This window comes from Halichoerus grypus, chromosome 12 (assembly GCF_964656455.1).
Source record: "Halichoerus grypus chromosome 12, mHalGry1.hap1.1, whole genome shotgun sequence".
NCBI classification, from domain to species: domain Eukaryota; kingdom Metazoa; phylum Chordata; class Mammalia; order Carnivora; family Phocidae; genus Halichoerus; species Halichoerus grypus.
In genome coordinates, this window is record NC_135723.1 from 49,828,964 (window position 1) to 49,846,402 (window position 17,439).

Here is a 17,439-nt window from a genome sequence, read left to right on the forward strand (position 1 = left end):
ACCAAACCCCCACATTTTTATTAGTGCTCTGTTTCCTAATGATACTCAGTGAACATTACTGCCAAGAGATGTTCCTTAGGAAAACGGTTCTATAGTCAAATAAACTTAGAAATGACTGCATTATACGGTGCCCCTGGCATGTTGCACATTAGCATATTAAAGGCATTGGGAAGTTCCATGGGAGAGAGGTCTGTCGAGCTTCTCTTAAGCAAGCATTTTTCCAAACTATCTGATCAAATAAAATTTGTAAGGGGTTTTATTGTTGCTGTTATTTGCATAACATCTATTAACATTCCATGGAACAAACTTTAGGAAATCTTGCACTAGTGTAAAAACATGTTTTATCAAAATAGGTATTTTATAGAATCAGACTCCCACTTAGTTGATAGGATAATGTGCAACCTATTCCTAGAAAGATAGAGCTCCTTATACATTTCCACGTCAATATGCTTCTGTGTGCACGAAGTTCTTTTAGGGACATCCTACCATTTGACTCTTAAAACTGTTGTTTGAGAAAGCAGGGCAGCTATCTTTACCTCACTGGACGTCAGGAAAATTATGGCTTGAAAGGGCGGGGTCACTCTAACTCCTCACACATCCAGAGCTATGCTGATGGCTGTCACTTTGTTTCACAAATGGGTTGAATTCCTGCTGGGGGTACTTGTGATTTTGAGTTGTATTTTTCATCATGGTGACTGGTTTGCATTGATCCGTCAACATCCTTTGTGGTGGTTCCCATTAATAGTCAATGGGAGACATCTACAACATCTGACTGATGAGGAAAGAGAAGTTTATGGCCATGAAGCTGAAAGTAGAAAAATAAATGTTCTATGAGAGAACAGCAGTATTAATGTGTGTTCTGTACAGTTGAAATAGCTCGACGCCACTAACGCACTGAAAATTTTACAGAGATTGGTGGTTGTGAAGTTGTATTACCTTTCAGAAAAAATACTAGGCATTGAGTAATAACCCAGAGCCAACAGGAATTATAAATAATATATTCTTCAAACAAATCAGGGCTAGAGATATATCTCTAAAATATTTTCAGTAGGAGCATGGAATTTTACATTTGGAAGTGATTTTAGAGATCAGTTGCTCCAGATTCTTTATTTTACAGATGGGGAAATAGGCTCAGAGGAGTTAGGGGGTCTGCCAAACACTTACTGCTTTAGCACAAGACTGGGCAAGATCTCAGTTGTCTCACTCATTCTTTTTGATGGCTGAGTAATATTCCATATATGCCACATCTTCTTTATCCATTCATCAGTCGCTGGATATTTGGACTCTTTCCATAATTTGGCTATTGTTGATAATGCTGTTATAAACATTGGGGTGTGTGTGCCCCTTTGAATCAATATTTTTGTACCCTTTGAGTATTTGGGTATCCTAGTAGTACAACTGCTGGATTTTAAGGTAGTTCTATTTTTAACTACTTAAACATTTTTAGAATTCCATTTTGAGTTATCTATAGTATTTCTGAGTGTATCTGTTTTCTAGTTGTAGCTCTAGGTATTAAGTTATATATACACACAGTTTACTGACATTAGTATTTTACCAATTTGAGTAAAGGGTACAAACTTTACTTCCCTTTGAGTCCCTTTATCTTCTTTTAATATAATAGTCTTAACATATTTCCTCTACGTATCTTGAGCACCACATGATATATTATAATTTTTGCCTCAGGCATCAAACATAATTGGGAAAACTCAAGGGAAGAAAGCACATCCATCGCATTTATCCATATTCTTACTCTTTATGTTCTTCCTTCCTTCTTGAAGTTCCTAGATTCACTCTTTTAACGTTTGCATTGTTTTAAGAGTTTTCTTTAGCCATTCTTTTAGGGTAGGTACTGGCAAAAAATTCTCAAGTTTCCTTTACTGGAGAATGTCTTGATTTCCATTTAATTCCTGAAGAATATCTCATGGGATACAGGAGCCTGAGTTCACAGTTTTTGTTTTTGTTTTTGTTTTTTTCTTTCAACATTTGAAAAATGTCCCCTTCCTCTGGCTTCCAGGGTTTGTGATGGGAAATCTGCTGTCATTTCAATTGTTTTATCCCTACAAATAGTTACAATAATGTGCCGTTTCTCTGTTGTCAAGACTTTGTCTTTAGTTTTCAGAAGTTTCATTGTCATATGTCTCAGTGTGGATGTCTGGATTTATCCCGTTTGGATTCTGTAGGTTTATGTCTATTGCCAAACTTGGAATTTGTCAACTATTACTTTTTCAAAGACTTTCAATCCAAAACGTCTCCTTTCCTTCCAAGATATCAGTGACATGAATGTTAAATCTTTTGTTATAATTCCACAGGTCCCTGAGACTGTGTTCATTTATTTTTTTCAGCATATTTATTCTCTGTTGTTCAGATTGAGTGATTTTTTCCCCCTTCTCTCTTCAAGTTTACTGATTTTTCTGTTTCTCTCTACCTGCTATGAGTCCACCCATTTTTTAAAATTCAGTTGTTGTGTCTTTCCATTTAAAAATTTCTTCACGTCTTCTGTTTCTTTGCTGAGACTTCCTATTTTTTTCATTTATTTCAAGTATGTTTGCAATTGTTCATTGAAGTATCTTTATGATGACTGCTTTAAACTCCTTGTCTGATAATTCCAACATTAGTGTCATCACACTATTGACATCTATTGATTGTCTTTTTTTTTTCTCATTCAAGTTGAGATTTTCTTAGTTCTTGGTATGATGAGTGTTTTTATTTTTCTAATGGATCTTGGATATTTTTTATATTATGCTATGAAATTCTGGGTCTTATTTAAATCTGTTTTATTAGTGATACATCTGATACCATAGGGATGAGGGAAGAGGGGAGCCATCTCCTTACTGTTCAGTGGTGATGGAAATCCAAGTTTTCCACTCAACCTCTGTTAACACAATCTTTAGGGCTGAGTACCTTGTTACTGCTATGTAGGGGTGGGAATTCTGACTTCCCACTGGCCTCCTACCTGGGAAAGGAAGGGGTACTTCATTACTCTTCTCTACATAGCCTTTACTGATAACCTGAGGGTGGAGAGATGGGAAGATGGGTGAAAGTTCTCACTTCCCACTTGGTCTTCTTGACACCATCGCACCTGGGAGAGGTGCCACATTATCACCAGATGGTGGTGGAAGTCTCGGCTTTCTGCTTAGCCTTTGCTGACAATGGTGATAGGGAAGCTACAAATTTTCCCATAGTGTTTGGCTAGAGGAGAGTGGTTATTGTCTAAAAGTTTTCTCTCTTGCTGGGTTGTGCCTTTTCTGGTCCTTTGAGTACAAGAACAGGTTTTTCTTGGAGCTTATTTTGCGTGCATTCATTAGTTGTTTCAGGTTGCCAACTTCTTCATTCCCACATTTAGGATTTTTGAGGCAAAAAGAAAACCCAGGGAACCCAACACAGTGCCATTCCTTGGGTCCCAAGGTCTCTATTCTGGTTTGTTTTCTTCTTTCTGTCTTTAGAGTCTCTGTCTCTGTCTCTCCGTCTCTCTTGGTCTCTCCCTGTCTCTCTCTGTCTCTTTCTTTTTTTAAAATATAACATCCATGGTTTTTAGCTGTACTTAGCAAGAGAAATAAGAGAAGCACAGATACTTTATCCTGTCCCAAACTGGAAGTTCAGAATGAGATCTTTATCCTTGCATAGACTGAAATAGCTCAGCTTAAGACTAAAGCTTAGAATTAGGCAGAAATAACACAAAGGACTGCAATAATATTGTTCCCATCCATTGAGAGTCAACTCTGTGCCGGAAACATACAATTATTTGTTTCTAATTCTCACAATATGATTATAAGGCAATTATTCTTCCAATTTTATAGATGAAGTAAATAGGTTCCTAGAAGTTAGTAATTTGCCTAAGATTTCACAACTAGTAAATGTTGGAGCCAGGAATCAAATCTTTGTCTGTCTGATTCTAAAGGCTGAGTTTTTGTTTATATACTAAAATATACAGACGAGGTGGGCATAGAGGCTGGACCTGCAGATAGAAAAGAAAATGAGGACCCCAAGTTTCAAACAATTATTAAACAATATAAATGTGAAAGGGTTAAATATTCTATAAAGCACATATAGACAGTGTGTGCTGGAGTACGTGAACAGGTTGGCAGAAAATATGCCTATTAGTGACAGGTGAGTACAATATTCTCTTTTTTTACACTTGGATTGTTGCAGTAAAGAGCTCTAAATATATGAATATTAGGATGGGATTCAGTTCCATTTGTATGACTCATGATTCTTTGTAGCTCATAAATGGTAACATTGGTAATATTGGATAAACATTTATTGTATAAATACTCATCATAATCAAACACTTGTTAGGCTCTGAGCTAGGTGCTTTGCTACACTGTTTGTCTCCCTTGCAACGATATGTTAAGTGGGTATTATTTATTACTATTTGTTACATAAAGAAGCAGAGGCTTTGAGACAAATTCGATAACTTATCTAAACTAACAGAGGTTAAAAAATGGCTGAATTGGGATTTGAGTCCAGCACCACTCAAAATATGTATGCTTTACCACAACACACACGGCTAAGGAGTGCCCAAAGAAGCCAGAGGTGTGACCATGAATCAAACAGTCAGCACAGCATTCCTGTAAATTGTCCTTTATTTAAGCCAATAATCAGATTTTTAAAAAATAATTTGTCTATTTATTTGAGAGAGAGAGAGGGAAAATGTGAGAGCACGCAAGCAGGGAGGGGCAGAGGGAGTGGGAAAGAGAGATTCTCAAGCAGATTCTGCCTTGAGTCTGGAGCCTGATGCAGCGCTTGGTCCCAGGACCCCAAGATCATGACCTGAGCCAAAATCAAGAGGTAGATGCTTAAGCGACTGAGCCACCCAGGTGCCCCAAGCCGAGAATCAGATTATTTTGTTAATTAACACCTGTCAGTGGAACTCTTAGGAAGGCACTTCAAATTTGACCTTTTAGGGAGGATTGTGGTTTGCCTTGATGCTAAGACCCAAGGATGTTTGTCCCAAGTTTATTTTAATCTATGAGTTATTTCTGGAAAGCCCTAGAGTAGCTTCATGACTCCCAAGGAGAGGGCATCATTTTTACAGACCATTGTTTCTCTCTGGTCCCTTTTTATTCTTTTAATCCAAATCTTGGCCATTGATGAATCTGCATTTTTAGGTACAGTAGAAGGAAAAGAAAGTTAACTTTGCCTTGAACACTTTTATAATGCAACTGTATAAATGGTAAGTACCACTTTGGAACAGTGCCTTTGTGCTGCCATGAAATCACACTGTCAATTTTCATTAACTCGGACTTGATGATAATGAACATCCGGCTAGGTTGACGTTAAACTTTGATATGCCTTTGGAAAAGTGAGTCTATGCCAAAAAATGGTGTAAATGAGATTTCAAGTGGGAACATTAACCTATTTAAGACAATAAACTAATTAAAAACTTGAGCAGTTTAACATAAAACAGTATCAGTAGGTTGAGATAAATGCTTCTCATACAGTTTATCTCATATATTAAAAACAGACTTTTTATCCGTTCTCTATTTAATAGCCGGATCCAGTGATCTAAACCTGAAAATAAACTACTTTCTTTTTAAACTAGGTCTCTTTTATGTTATGTCCTACAGTATGAATGAGGCATTCACTGAGGATCTGGGGGGAGTTCCAGATCCGTTAACTACATTCAACAGTCTTTGTCAGTCCACCGACTGATGGTGTTGATGGGTGTCTGTGAGGCTCTGAGATCTCTGAAGGTAACAAACAAAAACAACAAAAAAACTATTTGTAGGGAATGGATTGGAAAGCCTGGCACTGTTTCTAATCCAAGGGGATTTTCCATATCCTTTAGTATATATAGTTCCTTCTAAAAAAACTCTTCTAATAATTCTTGGGCTTCTCTGAAGCTGCGCTCAGCATACGAGGATGGGCTTCTGCTAACTAACCAGTTACCTTCTCCTTGGGTCCCATTTGTAGTTCCAAATCAAAGCTTGAAAAACTGGCTCAAGTATGTCCTTCTCAATAATGGATGTGAATTTAAATCCTTGGGTGCGAATGAATAATGATGTTCATTTCCCAAAGAGAACATTTTTCCTGTTTTTGAAGGTGCATTGAAGATGGTAAAGCATGGCCCTTTGAGTAGCCATCATTTATAGGAGGGTGAACCTTCGTCAAGGGTCAGGATCTGAAATTATCTTTCTTTGTAGGGTCTGGCTTACAGTAGACAGAGCTCTTATATAAACCAGGGAGCGTGGATTGGCCTCTGCTGGTTTTGTTCAAGTCCATCCATCCTGGGTCAGATGAACCAGAGGGAAATGGCAAAGACAGATCTCCTGGTAATCCCTTGCTAGCTGCAGGAATATTTTAACTGCTATCTTTCCCTCCCCTTATGGCAAAATGGTAAAACAAACAAATGAACACATTCTTAATTGGTTATTCTAGATTTTGAACCTAAAGCTTAAAAAAATCATGTCTCAGATATAGAAGCTTTTGAATAGGATTTAAACCACCAGTAACTAGCAGTAGGTAATATATAAAGACACTTAAAAGAGAGAAAGAGAGGGGCACCTGGGTGGCTCAGTGGTTAGACGTCTGCCTTTGACTCAGGTCATGATCCCAGGGTCCTGGGATGGAGCCGCACATCGGGCTCCCTGCTCAGCAGGGAGTCTGCTTCTCCCTCTCCCTCTGCCCCTCTCTGCCTCATGCGCTCACTCCCTCTCTCTTTCAAATAAATAAAATCTTTAAAAAGAGAGAAAGAGAGAGGGCACCCTCTTGTTTCTTCACTTACTCTGCTGTGTGTGTGTGTGTGTGTGTGTGTGTGAGCGCGGGCGCACGTGCATACATGCCCATGAAGCATTTAGAATTACTCTCATGTGGAGATTTCCAAATCTGTGCAATTAATAGCTTGGGTGAATCTGGCATTTTGTTTTTGAATGGTATTATGTGAACCGTTACTGTGAGAGGCTTCAACAAAGAGCTTTCCCCCCTTAAATAGTCAGAACTGGCTTATTTGTGGGAAGAATGTAATTTAATACTCTAAATTTGCTTTTGCATTTTCTGCTGTGGACCATACCTGTGAGTTGTTTTCACTTCACAATGGAAGAATGAAAAATTTCCCCTCACTTCTGGAGTAAGATGTTGGACAGTAGCCGACGCTATAGGAGAGCTTGATGCGCTACTTGGATGAAAGTATCAGGATTAGATTATTTTTTAAAATTTCAGTCCTATCATTTGTTTTGTGTTGTGACACATATTTGAAAAAAAACACCTGAGATTCCTTTTGGTTTAAGCAGCAAACCACAATAAAATGCCCTTATTGCACTGTCCGTACAGAAAGCTTTCTGCATAAAAAACGTTTCACTAGCTCAGTAAAATAATTTATTATCTGACAGAAATCTGGAAGGGCATGTTAATTAGGCAGTGAGAAAAATGCAAATGTAACTATGTCTCTAAGGAGAGTTCAGGTTACAGCCTAAGAAGTTAAAAAATAAAGAAAAAAGTGGGCCTATTGAAAAAGAGTCTGCCAGGTTAAAACTTTTGAAAGGTTTTCCTGACATCTTCAGGAGCATTGATTTAACATCTATATGTATTTTTCTAGCTAATTAGCTCAGTCAACTTCAGATTTCTATTTCTCTTACTCATCTGTCCCTAATGATTTCTGAAACTACCTATGAATATTTATACTTTTTTGTTCAAAAATTAATGTTTTATCTCCTTAAGAAGTCTCCCTGAAGATGTCTGTTTTCTTTTTGAAGTTCATCATGTTTCTTTCTTGGTTCACGCTCCTCACAAAAATCCTTTCAGTCAAGTCAGGCCTTGTGCGATGGGCCCCTCTCGAAGCATGTTGCCTCAAAGGCTCGCTGGTCTTGCTGTTGACTGGGACATTCAGTGCCCTCTTCTTTAGAATGTTTTTGGTAGTTAAAAATATAAAGCTTTCAATAGTACTTTGAATTCTGTTTCCCTGTTTCAAACTCTGGCCAGAAATGTCTATTTGGTGAATCATGGAACACTACATCAAAAACTAATAATGTACTGTATGGTGACTAACATAACGTAATAAAATAAAAAAGAATGAAAAAAAAAAAAGAAGTGTCTGTTTGGTACTTTTAAGTGTCCTCTACAAGATAAATCAAATCAAAAGCATTGTGTAGTAATGGAAAGTGCAGAGAATTAGGGATCAGGTAGAAAGGCAAATTATTTAACCTCTCGAGGCTCAGCTTTCTTACCTATAAAATGGGAGCAATGATACAAATCTCATAATGTTTCAAAGATAAGATATGAAAAAGTAAATATTCTACTAGAGCACATTGCATGCAAATGCACAAGTCACTTTTTAAATCATATAAATTCTTTAATTTAATCTTCAAAAAAACCAGAACCCTTATGACCAGAGTTGTTTTAGCTTGCTTTTCTAGGCACATGTTAGCTCTAATGAATTTCTCTCCTTACTTAGTGTATGATAGGTCCTGAGTATCTAGATATCTAAAAACAACTTTATTTCTTCTTAGCTTTGCTCAGCTTAGTTTGAAAAGCAACTATGAGAATTTTGTTAGCACCTGCTCTCTTTCCAAGTATATGAACATAATAATCTTTTGACAGTTCTGAGTTTCTGCACTGGGGCGGTGGTTACTTGACATTTCAAAATGTCATTAAGTGTCTCTCCCAGCTGTTTTGGTGCTTGGCTAGGCCATAAGAGGTATTCGCCTTTCAGGTTGTCTTAGTGTTTGTCTCTGTCCCTCTCACTTTGTCCCAGTCTCTCTGGCAGATGGTATTTTCCAAACAGCTTGGGACAACATCTCCCATTTCACTTGCTCTTCTTCCAATGTGACTTTGACATTCCTCCCGTTAAAATGTGGGCTCTGTGTTTGCTCTTCGTAAATCTGGTGGTGCTCTGTGACTTTATGTGATGTCCAAAGCTGGGTTGTGAAAGCAACACAATTGCTGCCTGACTCTCTTGGGGTGCTTGCTCTGGGAACCCAGCCACCGTACCGTGAGGACACCCAGCCAGTGCACGCTGGCAGACCACGAGGAGAATATACATGCACATTTTCTGGCTGACAGACCAGCTGAGGTCCAGGGGACAATCAGCAACAGCTGCCAGACATACGAGTAAAGATACCTTAAGATGGTTATGGCCCTTGGGGCACCTGGATGGCTCAGTCGATTATACATCCGACTCTTGATTTCAGCTCAGGTCGTGATCTCAGGTTGTGAGATCGAGCCCTGCATCAGGCTCTGCGCTGGGCATGGAGCCTGCTTAAGATTCTCTTTCCTTCTCCCTCCACCCCTTCCCCCTCCCTCTCACTAAAAAAAAAAAAGAGAGAGAGAGATGGTTATGGCCCTTGACTGATGAGTTACCCTCCCCCACCTGCAGGTCTTTCCAGCTGAGGCCCCCAACATCATAGAACTGTGTTCTGTGTGAAGTCCTGACCCCCAGAATCAGGGTACATAACAAAATAGCTCTTTTAAGATACCAAGTTTTGAGGTGGTTCCTAAATTAGCAATAGTATCTAGAATGCTTGCCTTTCCTACTCCCCCTTCCAATGGGCATGTAATAGAACTTAATTCTATATTACTTACAGGTGTATTTTGAATAGATGTGAAATAATAATAAGAGCTTCCATTTACTCAGTGCTTGGTATGGGCTAGGCACCATTTATTCCGGCCACTTTACACACCTTACTTTAGTTTTACAACAACACTGTAAAAGAGCCATTATCATCTTTATCTGTTATCTTCATTTACAAATGAAAAAAGCCCAGAGGTGATATCGCTTGTTCAAGGTCAAACATCTATTAAGCATTATCTCAAAAACTTTTCATTCTACATTGGAAAAGTGTAGAGACAAGTGAAAGTAAGGTTAGAGTGAGCTTGATTTACTTTTTAGGTGTATAGATTGAAAATGTCCAATTCCAAATATACATGAAGATATTTTATTCATTTAAAACTACCTCTTTTGAACTTTAAGCAAAATACAAGAAGTCACCTTTTAGTAACTCAACTAGTTGCTGAGATCCAGGGAACTGTGAGTTAGTAATTATTTTTTTTATTTTTTAAAGATTTTATTTATTTATTTGACAGAGAGAGAGAGAACACAAGCAAGGGGAATGGAGGCAGAGGAAGAGGGAGAAGCAGGCTCCCCACTGAGCAGGGAGCCCGATGCGGGGCTTGATTCCAGGACCCTGGGATCATAACCTGAGTCAAAGGCAGGCGCTTAACCAACTGAGCCAGCCAGGCATCCCTGTGAGTTAGTAATTTTCAGCTGAGAAATCAAGGGTAATAGGGGTGCCTGGGTGGCTCACGTCAGTTGAGCATCCAACTCTTGGTTTTGGGTCAGGTTGTGATCTCATGAGTCGTGATCTCATGGGTCATGGGATTGAGCCCCACATCAGGCTCTTTGCTCAGCAGGGGGGCGGTGTAGGGGGATCTGCTTGAAGGATTCGCTCCCTCTGCCCCTCCCCCCCCACTCACTCTCTCTCTCTCTCTCTCTCTTTCTAAAATGGATAAATAAATCTTTTGAAGAAAAGAAATCAAGATTAGCACTACATTCTGTCTTTGACAAACATATCTCTTCTATTCTAGGATGCACATTTTTCAGTGTTTTACCAGCTCTGAAAGGGGAATGCTTTTTACAATTGATCGTGTGTTATAGTTGGATTACCAACACTTTTCATTGTTTTTAGTGTTGTATATACATATGAAATCTTTCTTACAATAGATTGTATCTTACTTTGGTAAAATGCACATGTTACATTTTCATTTATATTTCAACCTATCAGATGCTGGAATTTGGCATATGTTGTTGCAACAATGGGATACATAAACAGGGAAATGACAAAGAACTCAAGAACCATTTTAAATGGTTGAAGCAATGCTGAACTGAATAGTCAAGAACTGTCCAAGATCTAGCAGGCTCTAAAATGAGGCCAGCATTAGCATCCCATTGTTGCCTTGCAAATATATGTATTTTTGCTCAAAGAACTGTCATCGTATAGACACTTAGTAATCAATATTAATTGGGTCTCTGCTGGAATGAGTTCTCACAGGGACACAGCCCAAACCCAGTGAAATGGGACAACTGCTGGTGTTGCCCATTACTTCCCTCTTCTGCAATTAAAGGCATCTCCTTCATCAAAGATTTCCGGTACTTTGTTTTATCCTGACGTTACTCTTGTAAAATTTACTTTCCTCTACATCAATTATCATAACTTCAGCTTTTTTTCCCCAAAATATCATAGCATGTTTGCAAGCTTTTATACCCATTTATAGTTTTGAAATCACTGTGGTAGTAAATGTGCTAAGTATTGCAGATTATTGTTTTCATCCACATTATCTAATTTTCAAAGATCAATCATCTTCTTAAAAGTTTAATTTAGTGATTTTACACACTACAACGGATCAGTCTACATTCTCGATATTCATAAAAGGAATGATCGCAATATAGTGAGAGTTGGGATGCTTTCAGACGGTGCTCCTGATCAGGTGGCGGCATGGCTGCCCATAAGCGGGGTTACCGCATCGGCTGTGCTGCTGCAAACATGTCTCTGGCTCAATAGCTCCAAAGGTGTTTGTTTATATTTCTTCTTTTAGTGGGGTTGTTGCTGAAATAACAGGACTTCTTGTCTGCTGAAGAAGCAAGGTTTCAAGATTGGTTCTTTTTATGCTCCTCTGAGATTGGTTCTTAAGCAAGAACCTTGCTTCTTTTCTTTCAAAGGGGAAAATGGCAAAACACTATTTTAAAGTTAAATGAAACCTCTATTTCAACTAATAATATATAAACTGTAGTAATTAAACGTAGACTGAACTTGTAAGTCATTCTACTGTGTGATGAAATCTCTCAGAAATGTAGTGATTTCTAAGACCCCATGGTTAGAGAGCTGGTGTGTACAACAGTCAGTTTATTGAATAAACCACAGCAGAAGAGACAGTGTTCTGAATTAAGATCAGAGGAACAGAAGGAATCGGCTGCATGAAGAGCTGCTGGAAGAAGAGTGATGTAGGCAGGAGCAGTGAGTGCAAATAATCTGAGGTACCAATGAGCTTCTTGGCATGAGAGGGTAACCAAGGGGCCAATGTACCTGGGTATGGTGAGCGAGAGGGACACAGGTACGAGACTGCTGGAGAGAAGGCCAGGAGATGGGAAAGGGATTATTAGTACCTTACAGGTCACGAATCGTGGACATTGTTGGCTGCCTACCTAACCTCCATTCTCTCCTATTGTTCTACACTAAATGTTTATGTCCCCTTAAAATCCATATGTTGAAATCTTAACTTCCAAGTGTGATGCTGTTAGGAGGTGGGGCTTGGGGGAGGTAATGTGGTCATGAGGATGGAGCTCTCAGGAGTGGAATTAGTGCCCTTAGAAGAGACTTGAGAGTGCCCCCTCCCTCCCTCCCTGTCTCTCTCTCTCTCTCTCTCTCTCTCTTAGTCTCTCCTTCTCTCCCTCTCTCCTTCAGTATCTTGTGAGGATACAAGGAGAAGACAGCTGTCTGTAAACCTGGGAGAAGGCTTCATCAAGGATCCAACCATGCTGTCACTCTGATCTCAGACTTCCAGCCTCCAGAGCTGTGAGAAAAGAATGACTGTTGTTGAAGTCACCCAGTCAGTGGTGTTCTGTTACAGCAGCCTGAACTAAGGCATCCTGATTTTCTGGCTCTTATCCCTCTTCATGCATTACCCTTGTACCTCAGTGGGAAGCTAACCCCATCTCTAGCTCCATGAATGGGCCCTGGTTGGCTTAGGCCAATCAGCTTCTTCTAATCCTCTGGTCATAGACATTGTTTCAAGGGTGAGCCTATGACCAAGAGATCAAATTAGGGCAAACCACTGGACCCTTGCTTCCTCTTTTTGGACATTAACAAGAAAATCCGATTGTGTCTTACGGACTTCTTAGGAGCTCTACTGGGAGATTATTGACCACTGGGGACAGCAGCAGAATGCAGAAAATCGAACTTTGATGAGATTTTTGAGGTGCTTTACTTCTAGATTTTTAAAATTTGAATCAATAAATTCCCTTTGTTGTTCAAGCCCATTTGATTTAGGTTTTCTTATTTCGGCATGCACAGCCACAGTGCACTGGAAAGCCATTAAGTGGTTTTATGTCAGGGAGTGGGTTACCCTTGTTCCATTTTTTTAAAAAGATTATTATAGGTTAAACAATAAAGGGGATTTATTAACTTACAAAAGGAAAAATCGAATCAAGAAGAACAGTAAGAGGCAATTGTAGTAGTTTACGTGAAAGGTTACAGTATAAGCCTAGGGGGTGACATTGGGATAGAGGAAAGATCATGTAGAAAGAAATATATCTTGGCAGTACAATCAGTAGGACTTGTTGAAGGGTGGGCTGTGGGAGGTAAGGAATAAAATAATTATGGGTGACTTCCCCAAAACCCTGGGAAGGTTTTGGTGGTAACAATTAAGATGGTGTCATTTACTGAAATGAAGAAGCGGCTGAGTTGGGCGGGGGGAGGTGGAAAACAAGGGTTTTAGTTTGAGATATGTTAAAGTCTCAGATAACTGTTTTTGTCTGTTTGTTTAGTTTTGTTTTGTCTTGTTTGTTTTTAAATGAGGATATGTTGAGCATATAGTTGTGTGTATGAGTCTGGCATTCAGTGGAGAGATCAGGGCTGGAAATGAAATTTGCAAGTCATCAGCTTATCGGTGGATTTTTAAACAATAGAAAGAGATGAGGTAAGTTATAGAGAGACTGTAGATAAAAAATGAGAGCTTGGTGTAGAGCCCTAGCGCTTTCAAAGTTTGGGGGTTGATTAAAACTCCTGGGAAGATATTAGGGAAGACTGGCCAGAAAGGCAAGTGGAAAATTTGCAGTATGAAGAGTTTAAGTAAAAAAAAAAGAACATATTTCAAAAGAATCATCCATTTTGTGGAATTTTCCTGAGAGTCTGAGTAGTAGAGAGAGAACTGCCCATTTATTTGGGCATGATGCAAGTCTGAGATATTAGAAAGCTCTCAATTATCAAAGAATTTATTTTTTTATTTATTTAAGACAGATAAGTTCTATAGCTATGCTTTATTATTTTTAAGACTTATTTATTTATTTAGTGAAGAGAGAGAGAGAGCGCCCAAGCAAGCTGGGGAAGGGGGTGGAAAGGGGGAAAGGGAGAGAGAATCTAAAGCAGACTCCACACTAGGCACAGAGTCCAACTCGGGGCTAGATCCCAGGCCCCTGAGATCACGACCTGAGCTGAAACCAAGAATCAGATGTTTAAATGACTGTGCCACCCAGGTGCCCCTAGTATCTATGCTTTAAACATAATAGTTTAATTCTCTTTTCTTTGCTCCCTCTCTCAAAATTGTAGCAGAGGGAGAGAGAGAAAGAGGCGAGGGCAGAATGTATCTATCTCTCTCCTGGTATTTTCAGAGTCTTTCCCAGATACTCATCCTTGACTTTCTCTTTTCTTCCACCTTCCTCCACCTCTTACCATATTGCCTTCTCCCAACAGGTGCTGAGATTTTTGGTCCTAGTAGCCATTTCAGCCACTCTTGAATGATTGGAAGATCCAATCACTGCATTTCTCTGGACCTTCTTTCTGAAGGGAAATGCAAGAGGCCTCGACCTTCTTTCTGAAGGGAAATGCAAGAGGCCTCTCGGAAATTGTATCTCACTCTGATTGCTTTTTCCTTGTAGAGAGATTCAGATGAATCAAATTATCTTCCTTCTTATATCTAATTGTCCAGTCATGCTGGATGGGGTTTATGGGGCAAATTATTTTGCTTTTTGGAGGAGTATTAACTTAAATAAATTTTCCCACTGTTACTAATTTTCAAAAGTCAAAATACCACATTTTAGAGGACTTCAAATTTACTGCATTTGTGAAAATAGTTTTCATTCCATTGGCTGATTCTTGCTTTCCTTGTGTTGCTGCTTTGGAGATTATCTTTTTCCATAATGTCATCATCTTATTGAAATCCATCTGTCTCATTCCCCCTGCAGTGGGACAGCTCTTTCAAGTTCAGCCTGGAAGCCACATTAAATACGAATCTCCACCTTTTCAATAAGTAATGAAAAACAAAAGCAAAAAAGCCAGGTCCACATGGGACAGGCATGCATTCTTGTGTTGTAAAGGTATAATGTGAAACTAATATTCTGTCAAACCTGTTGAACACTTACTCAGGTTCCTTCATCAGTGCATTCACATTTAGGATAAAATATGACCATGTCATACTGTGGAAAAAAACAACATAAATTATCAGAGAAAGTAAACTAGATTGGCCACACTCTTTGGCTCAGGTTGGGAACTTGACTAGTATCCTTTTACTAGAGCTAAATTATGCTTACACCGTATACTTCAAAGAGCCCTCCCGATGGGAGAAATCCCAAATACACCGCACGACACTTCTGCCTTCTGCCCATTTTCCTTTATTGGTTAGGGCAGGATTTAACCAGAAGAAAAAGCAAAGAAAGGACTCATGGCACATTCAGCCACCTCCTACAACAGTTTAAATGCTGAGGTGTCCTAAAACTGCAGCTATTCTTTAGGAACTAAGCTGACGAATGTTTTTCTTATTTATTCTGGTCCAGTGCAAATATTTGTCTATTGAGAAATATATAATACATTAGAATCATAAACCCACCATCTGCTTAAAGTGAGCCAACACCCACCTGGAAGGAGACGGATACAGGCCGGTGTCCTGTTCCTAAGTGAAGGCAGCTGACGCTGCTTGTTTGAGCGGCCCCACGCTAAGAGTCCCTGATAAAATTACAAAAGGGTGTGTACGTTTTCTTTCGCAACCTGTAAAGATTACTTTCAGGTTCTCTTAGAGAAATCTTTTTACAGTAATTGGATCAAAAAGAGGCTAGTAAATACCGTCAGCTTTGGGTATGTGGGTGCATTTGTGAATTCTTCATGTTAATGATCTCATACAAGAAATGAAATAAAAGAATAAGTCACCTCAAGTTTTGCAATTATGCAAAATTATGCTGACTGTCCACATTAGCCGAGAGGGCTCTTCAGTGGTGGAAAGAAGGACAGCGAAAAAGGACACTACTCACAGTGGTTTGTCTTTTTAAATTACCGTAAGTCCTCATTTTAACGGACAAAGACATTTAGCGGATACTTGACCTTAGAGTTCTCCCTGAAATGCTTGCTCTTGCTACTTAGCAAAAACCTAGAATCCGGAAAAGGAATTTGTAGTGGAGCATTGTTCTCGAAGGAGCTTTCATTGCTTTTCGAGGAAGTCTTCCAAAAGACAAAAATTTCAGGATTTCAGAATTTCACATCACATAAAGCGTTCCCCTGAAGGCCTTGCCTCTGAGATTGTCCTTCTTTGGGAAGACTTTAACACAAAACAAAGACAGAAAGATGACTAGTTATTACATTTTAGAGTTTGAAAGTTTTGAAACAAATTACCAAGGAATTTTTATGAAGATTTTAGATTGGTATTAACATGCCTGAACCAAGAGACATAATTGTCTATGACTCCTGGGTGATTTATACAGGTTATTTGTTAAATATAGGTACGAAAGCAAATCAAGCTAAACCTCTTTTGGGACACACTGCTTTACTCCAACACTTTCCTTAGGATACCAAGGACACATGATTAATGTAAATAAATTTTTTTAAAGATTTTTATTTATCTATCTGAGAGAGAGAAAGAGAGAGAGAGAGAAATAAAGCACGAGCAGGAGAAGGGACAGAGGGAGAAGCAGGCTCACCGCTGAGCAGGGAGCCCAATGCATTCAGGGCTTGATCCCAGGACCCTGAGATCCTGACCTGAGCGGTGCCGAAGGCAGATACTTAACCAACTGAGCCACCCAGGCACGCCCGTAAATAAAATTCTTAAGTGCCCCTCAGGATGAATGCAATGGGAAGAAAGTGACTTCATTAGGACAACAGATGCAGGTTTTCGGGTAGACAGAACAGGTGATTTTAAGAAGTAGTTGAAAGCCCACTTACTATTAGTACCTGGAACCTTTAGAGCTTTGAAATCTCCAGCTTTCCATTGTTAAACACGGACACTCAGGTGGAAGCGTTAATCACAAATATCTTGAGGAGAGCAAAAGCAGCTGAAGTAAGGCTTCACCCAGAGCCTGTCCAGTAGGGAGGGGTTCTGGGTAGTGCAGAGTGTCGAGGGCATTGTGTAACTCGGGAAGAGGTCTCCAAGAAAGTCAAGAATGCCGCCAAAGGTAAACTGTCCTCTGTCAAATTTTCCTGTGGGTACGGTGCATGAAGTAAGAATACTGGGTCATTTAGGTCAGGGATTTTTATTGAGGGGATGTGCTGGGGGTTTTGGAGTCACACTATCCTGTTCTTCCTCTGTTGGCCACCAAGATTCTCAGGTTGAGCCTCACTGAGTCACCAAGAGCTGAAAGAAGCTTGTCCTTTGGTTTGTTGGGGGTCGAGCCTCAATTATGGGAATGGTGAGACTGCCTACGATTTTTCTATGAAAGGTTAATTGAAAGTCACGTGAACTGCCCTTCTTTTATGAAGGACATACTCTGAATACTTTCAGTTGTGGCACAGTGATAGTTTTGATTAAATA

At 39.4% G+C, this 17,439-nt stretch overlaps 1 protein-coding gene across 2 annotated transcripts in view; it reads right to left on the minus strand.

Annotated features, from left to right (window-relative positions):
- The window catches only part of AGR2 (anterior gradient 2, protein disulphide isomerase family member), a 44,062-nt gene extending 27,063 nt beyond the window's left edge, over positions 1-16,999 (minus strand). Inside the window, exons 1-4 of one of the 2 annotated variants that reach the window (XM_078059338.1) lie at positions 16,854-16,999; positions 15,849-16,233; positions 15,068-15,121; positions 537-805 (exon numbers count right to left, since the gene is read on the minus strand). The gene's annotated coding sequence lies outside the window, so the exon portion shown is untranslated. The remainder of the gene's footprint in view (positions 1-536; positions 806-15,067; positions 15,122-15,848; positions 16,234-16,853) is intronic. The other variant, XM_036120249.2, reaches the window with a different exon arrangement.
- Positions 17,000-17,439: the final 440 nt, after the last annotated feature.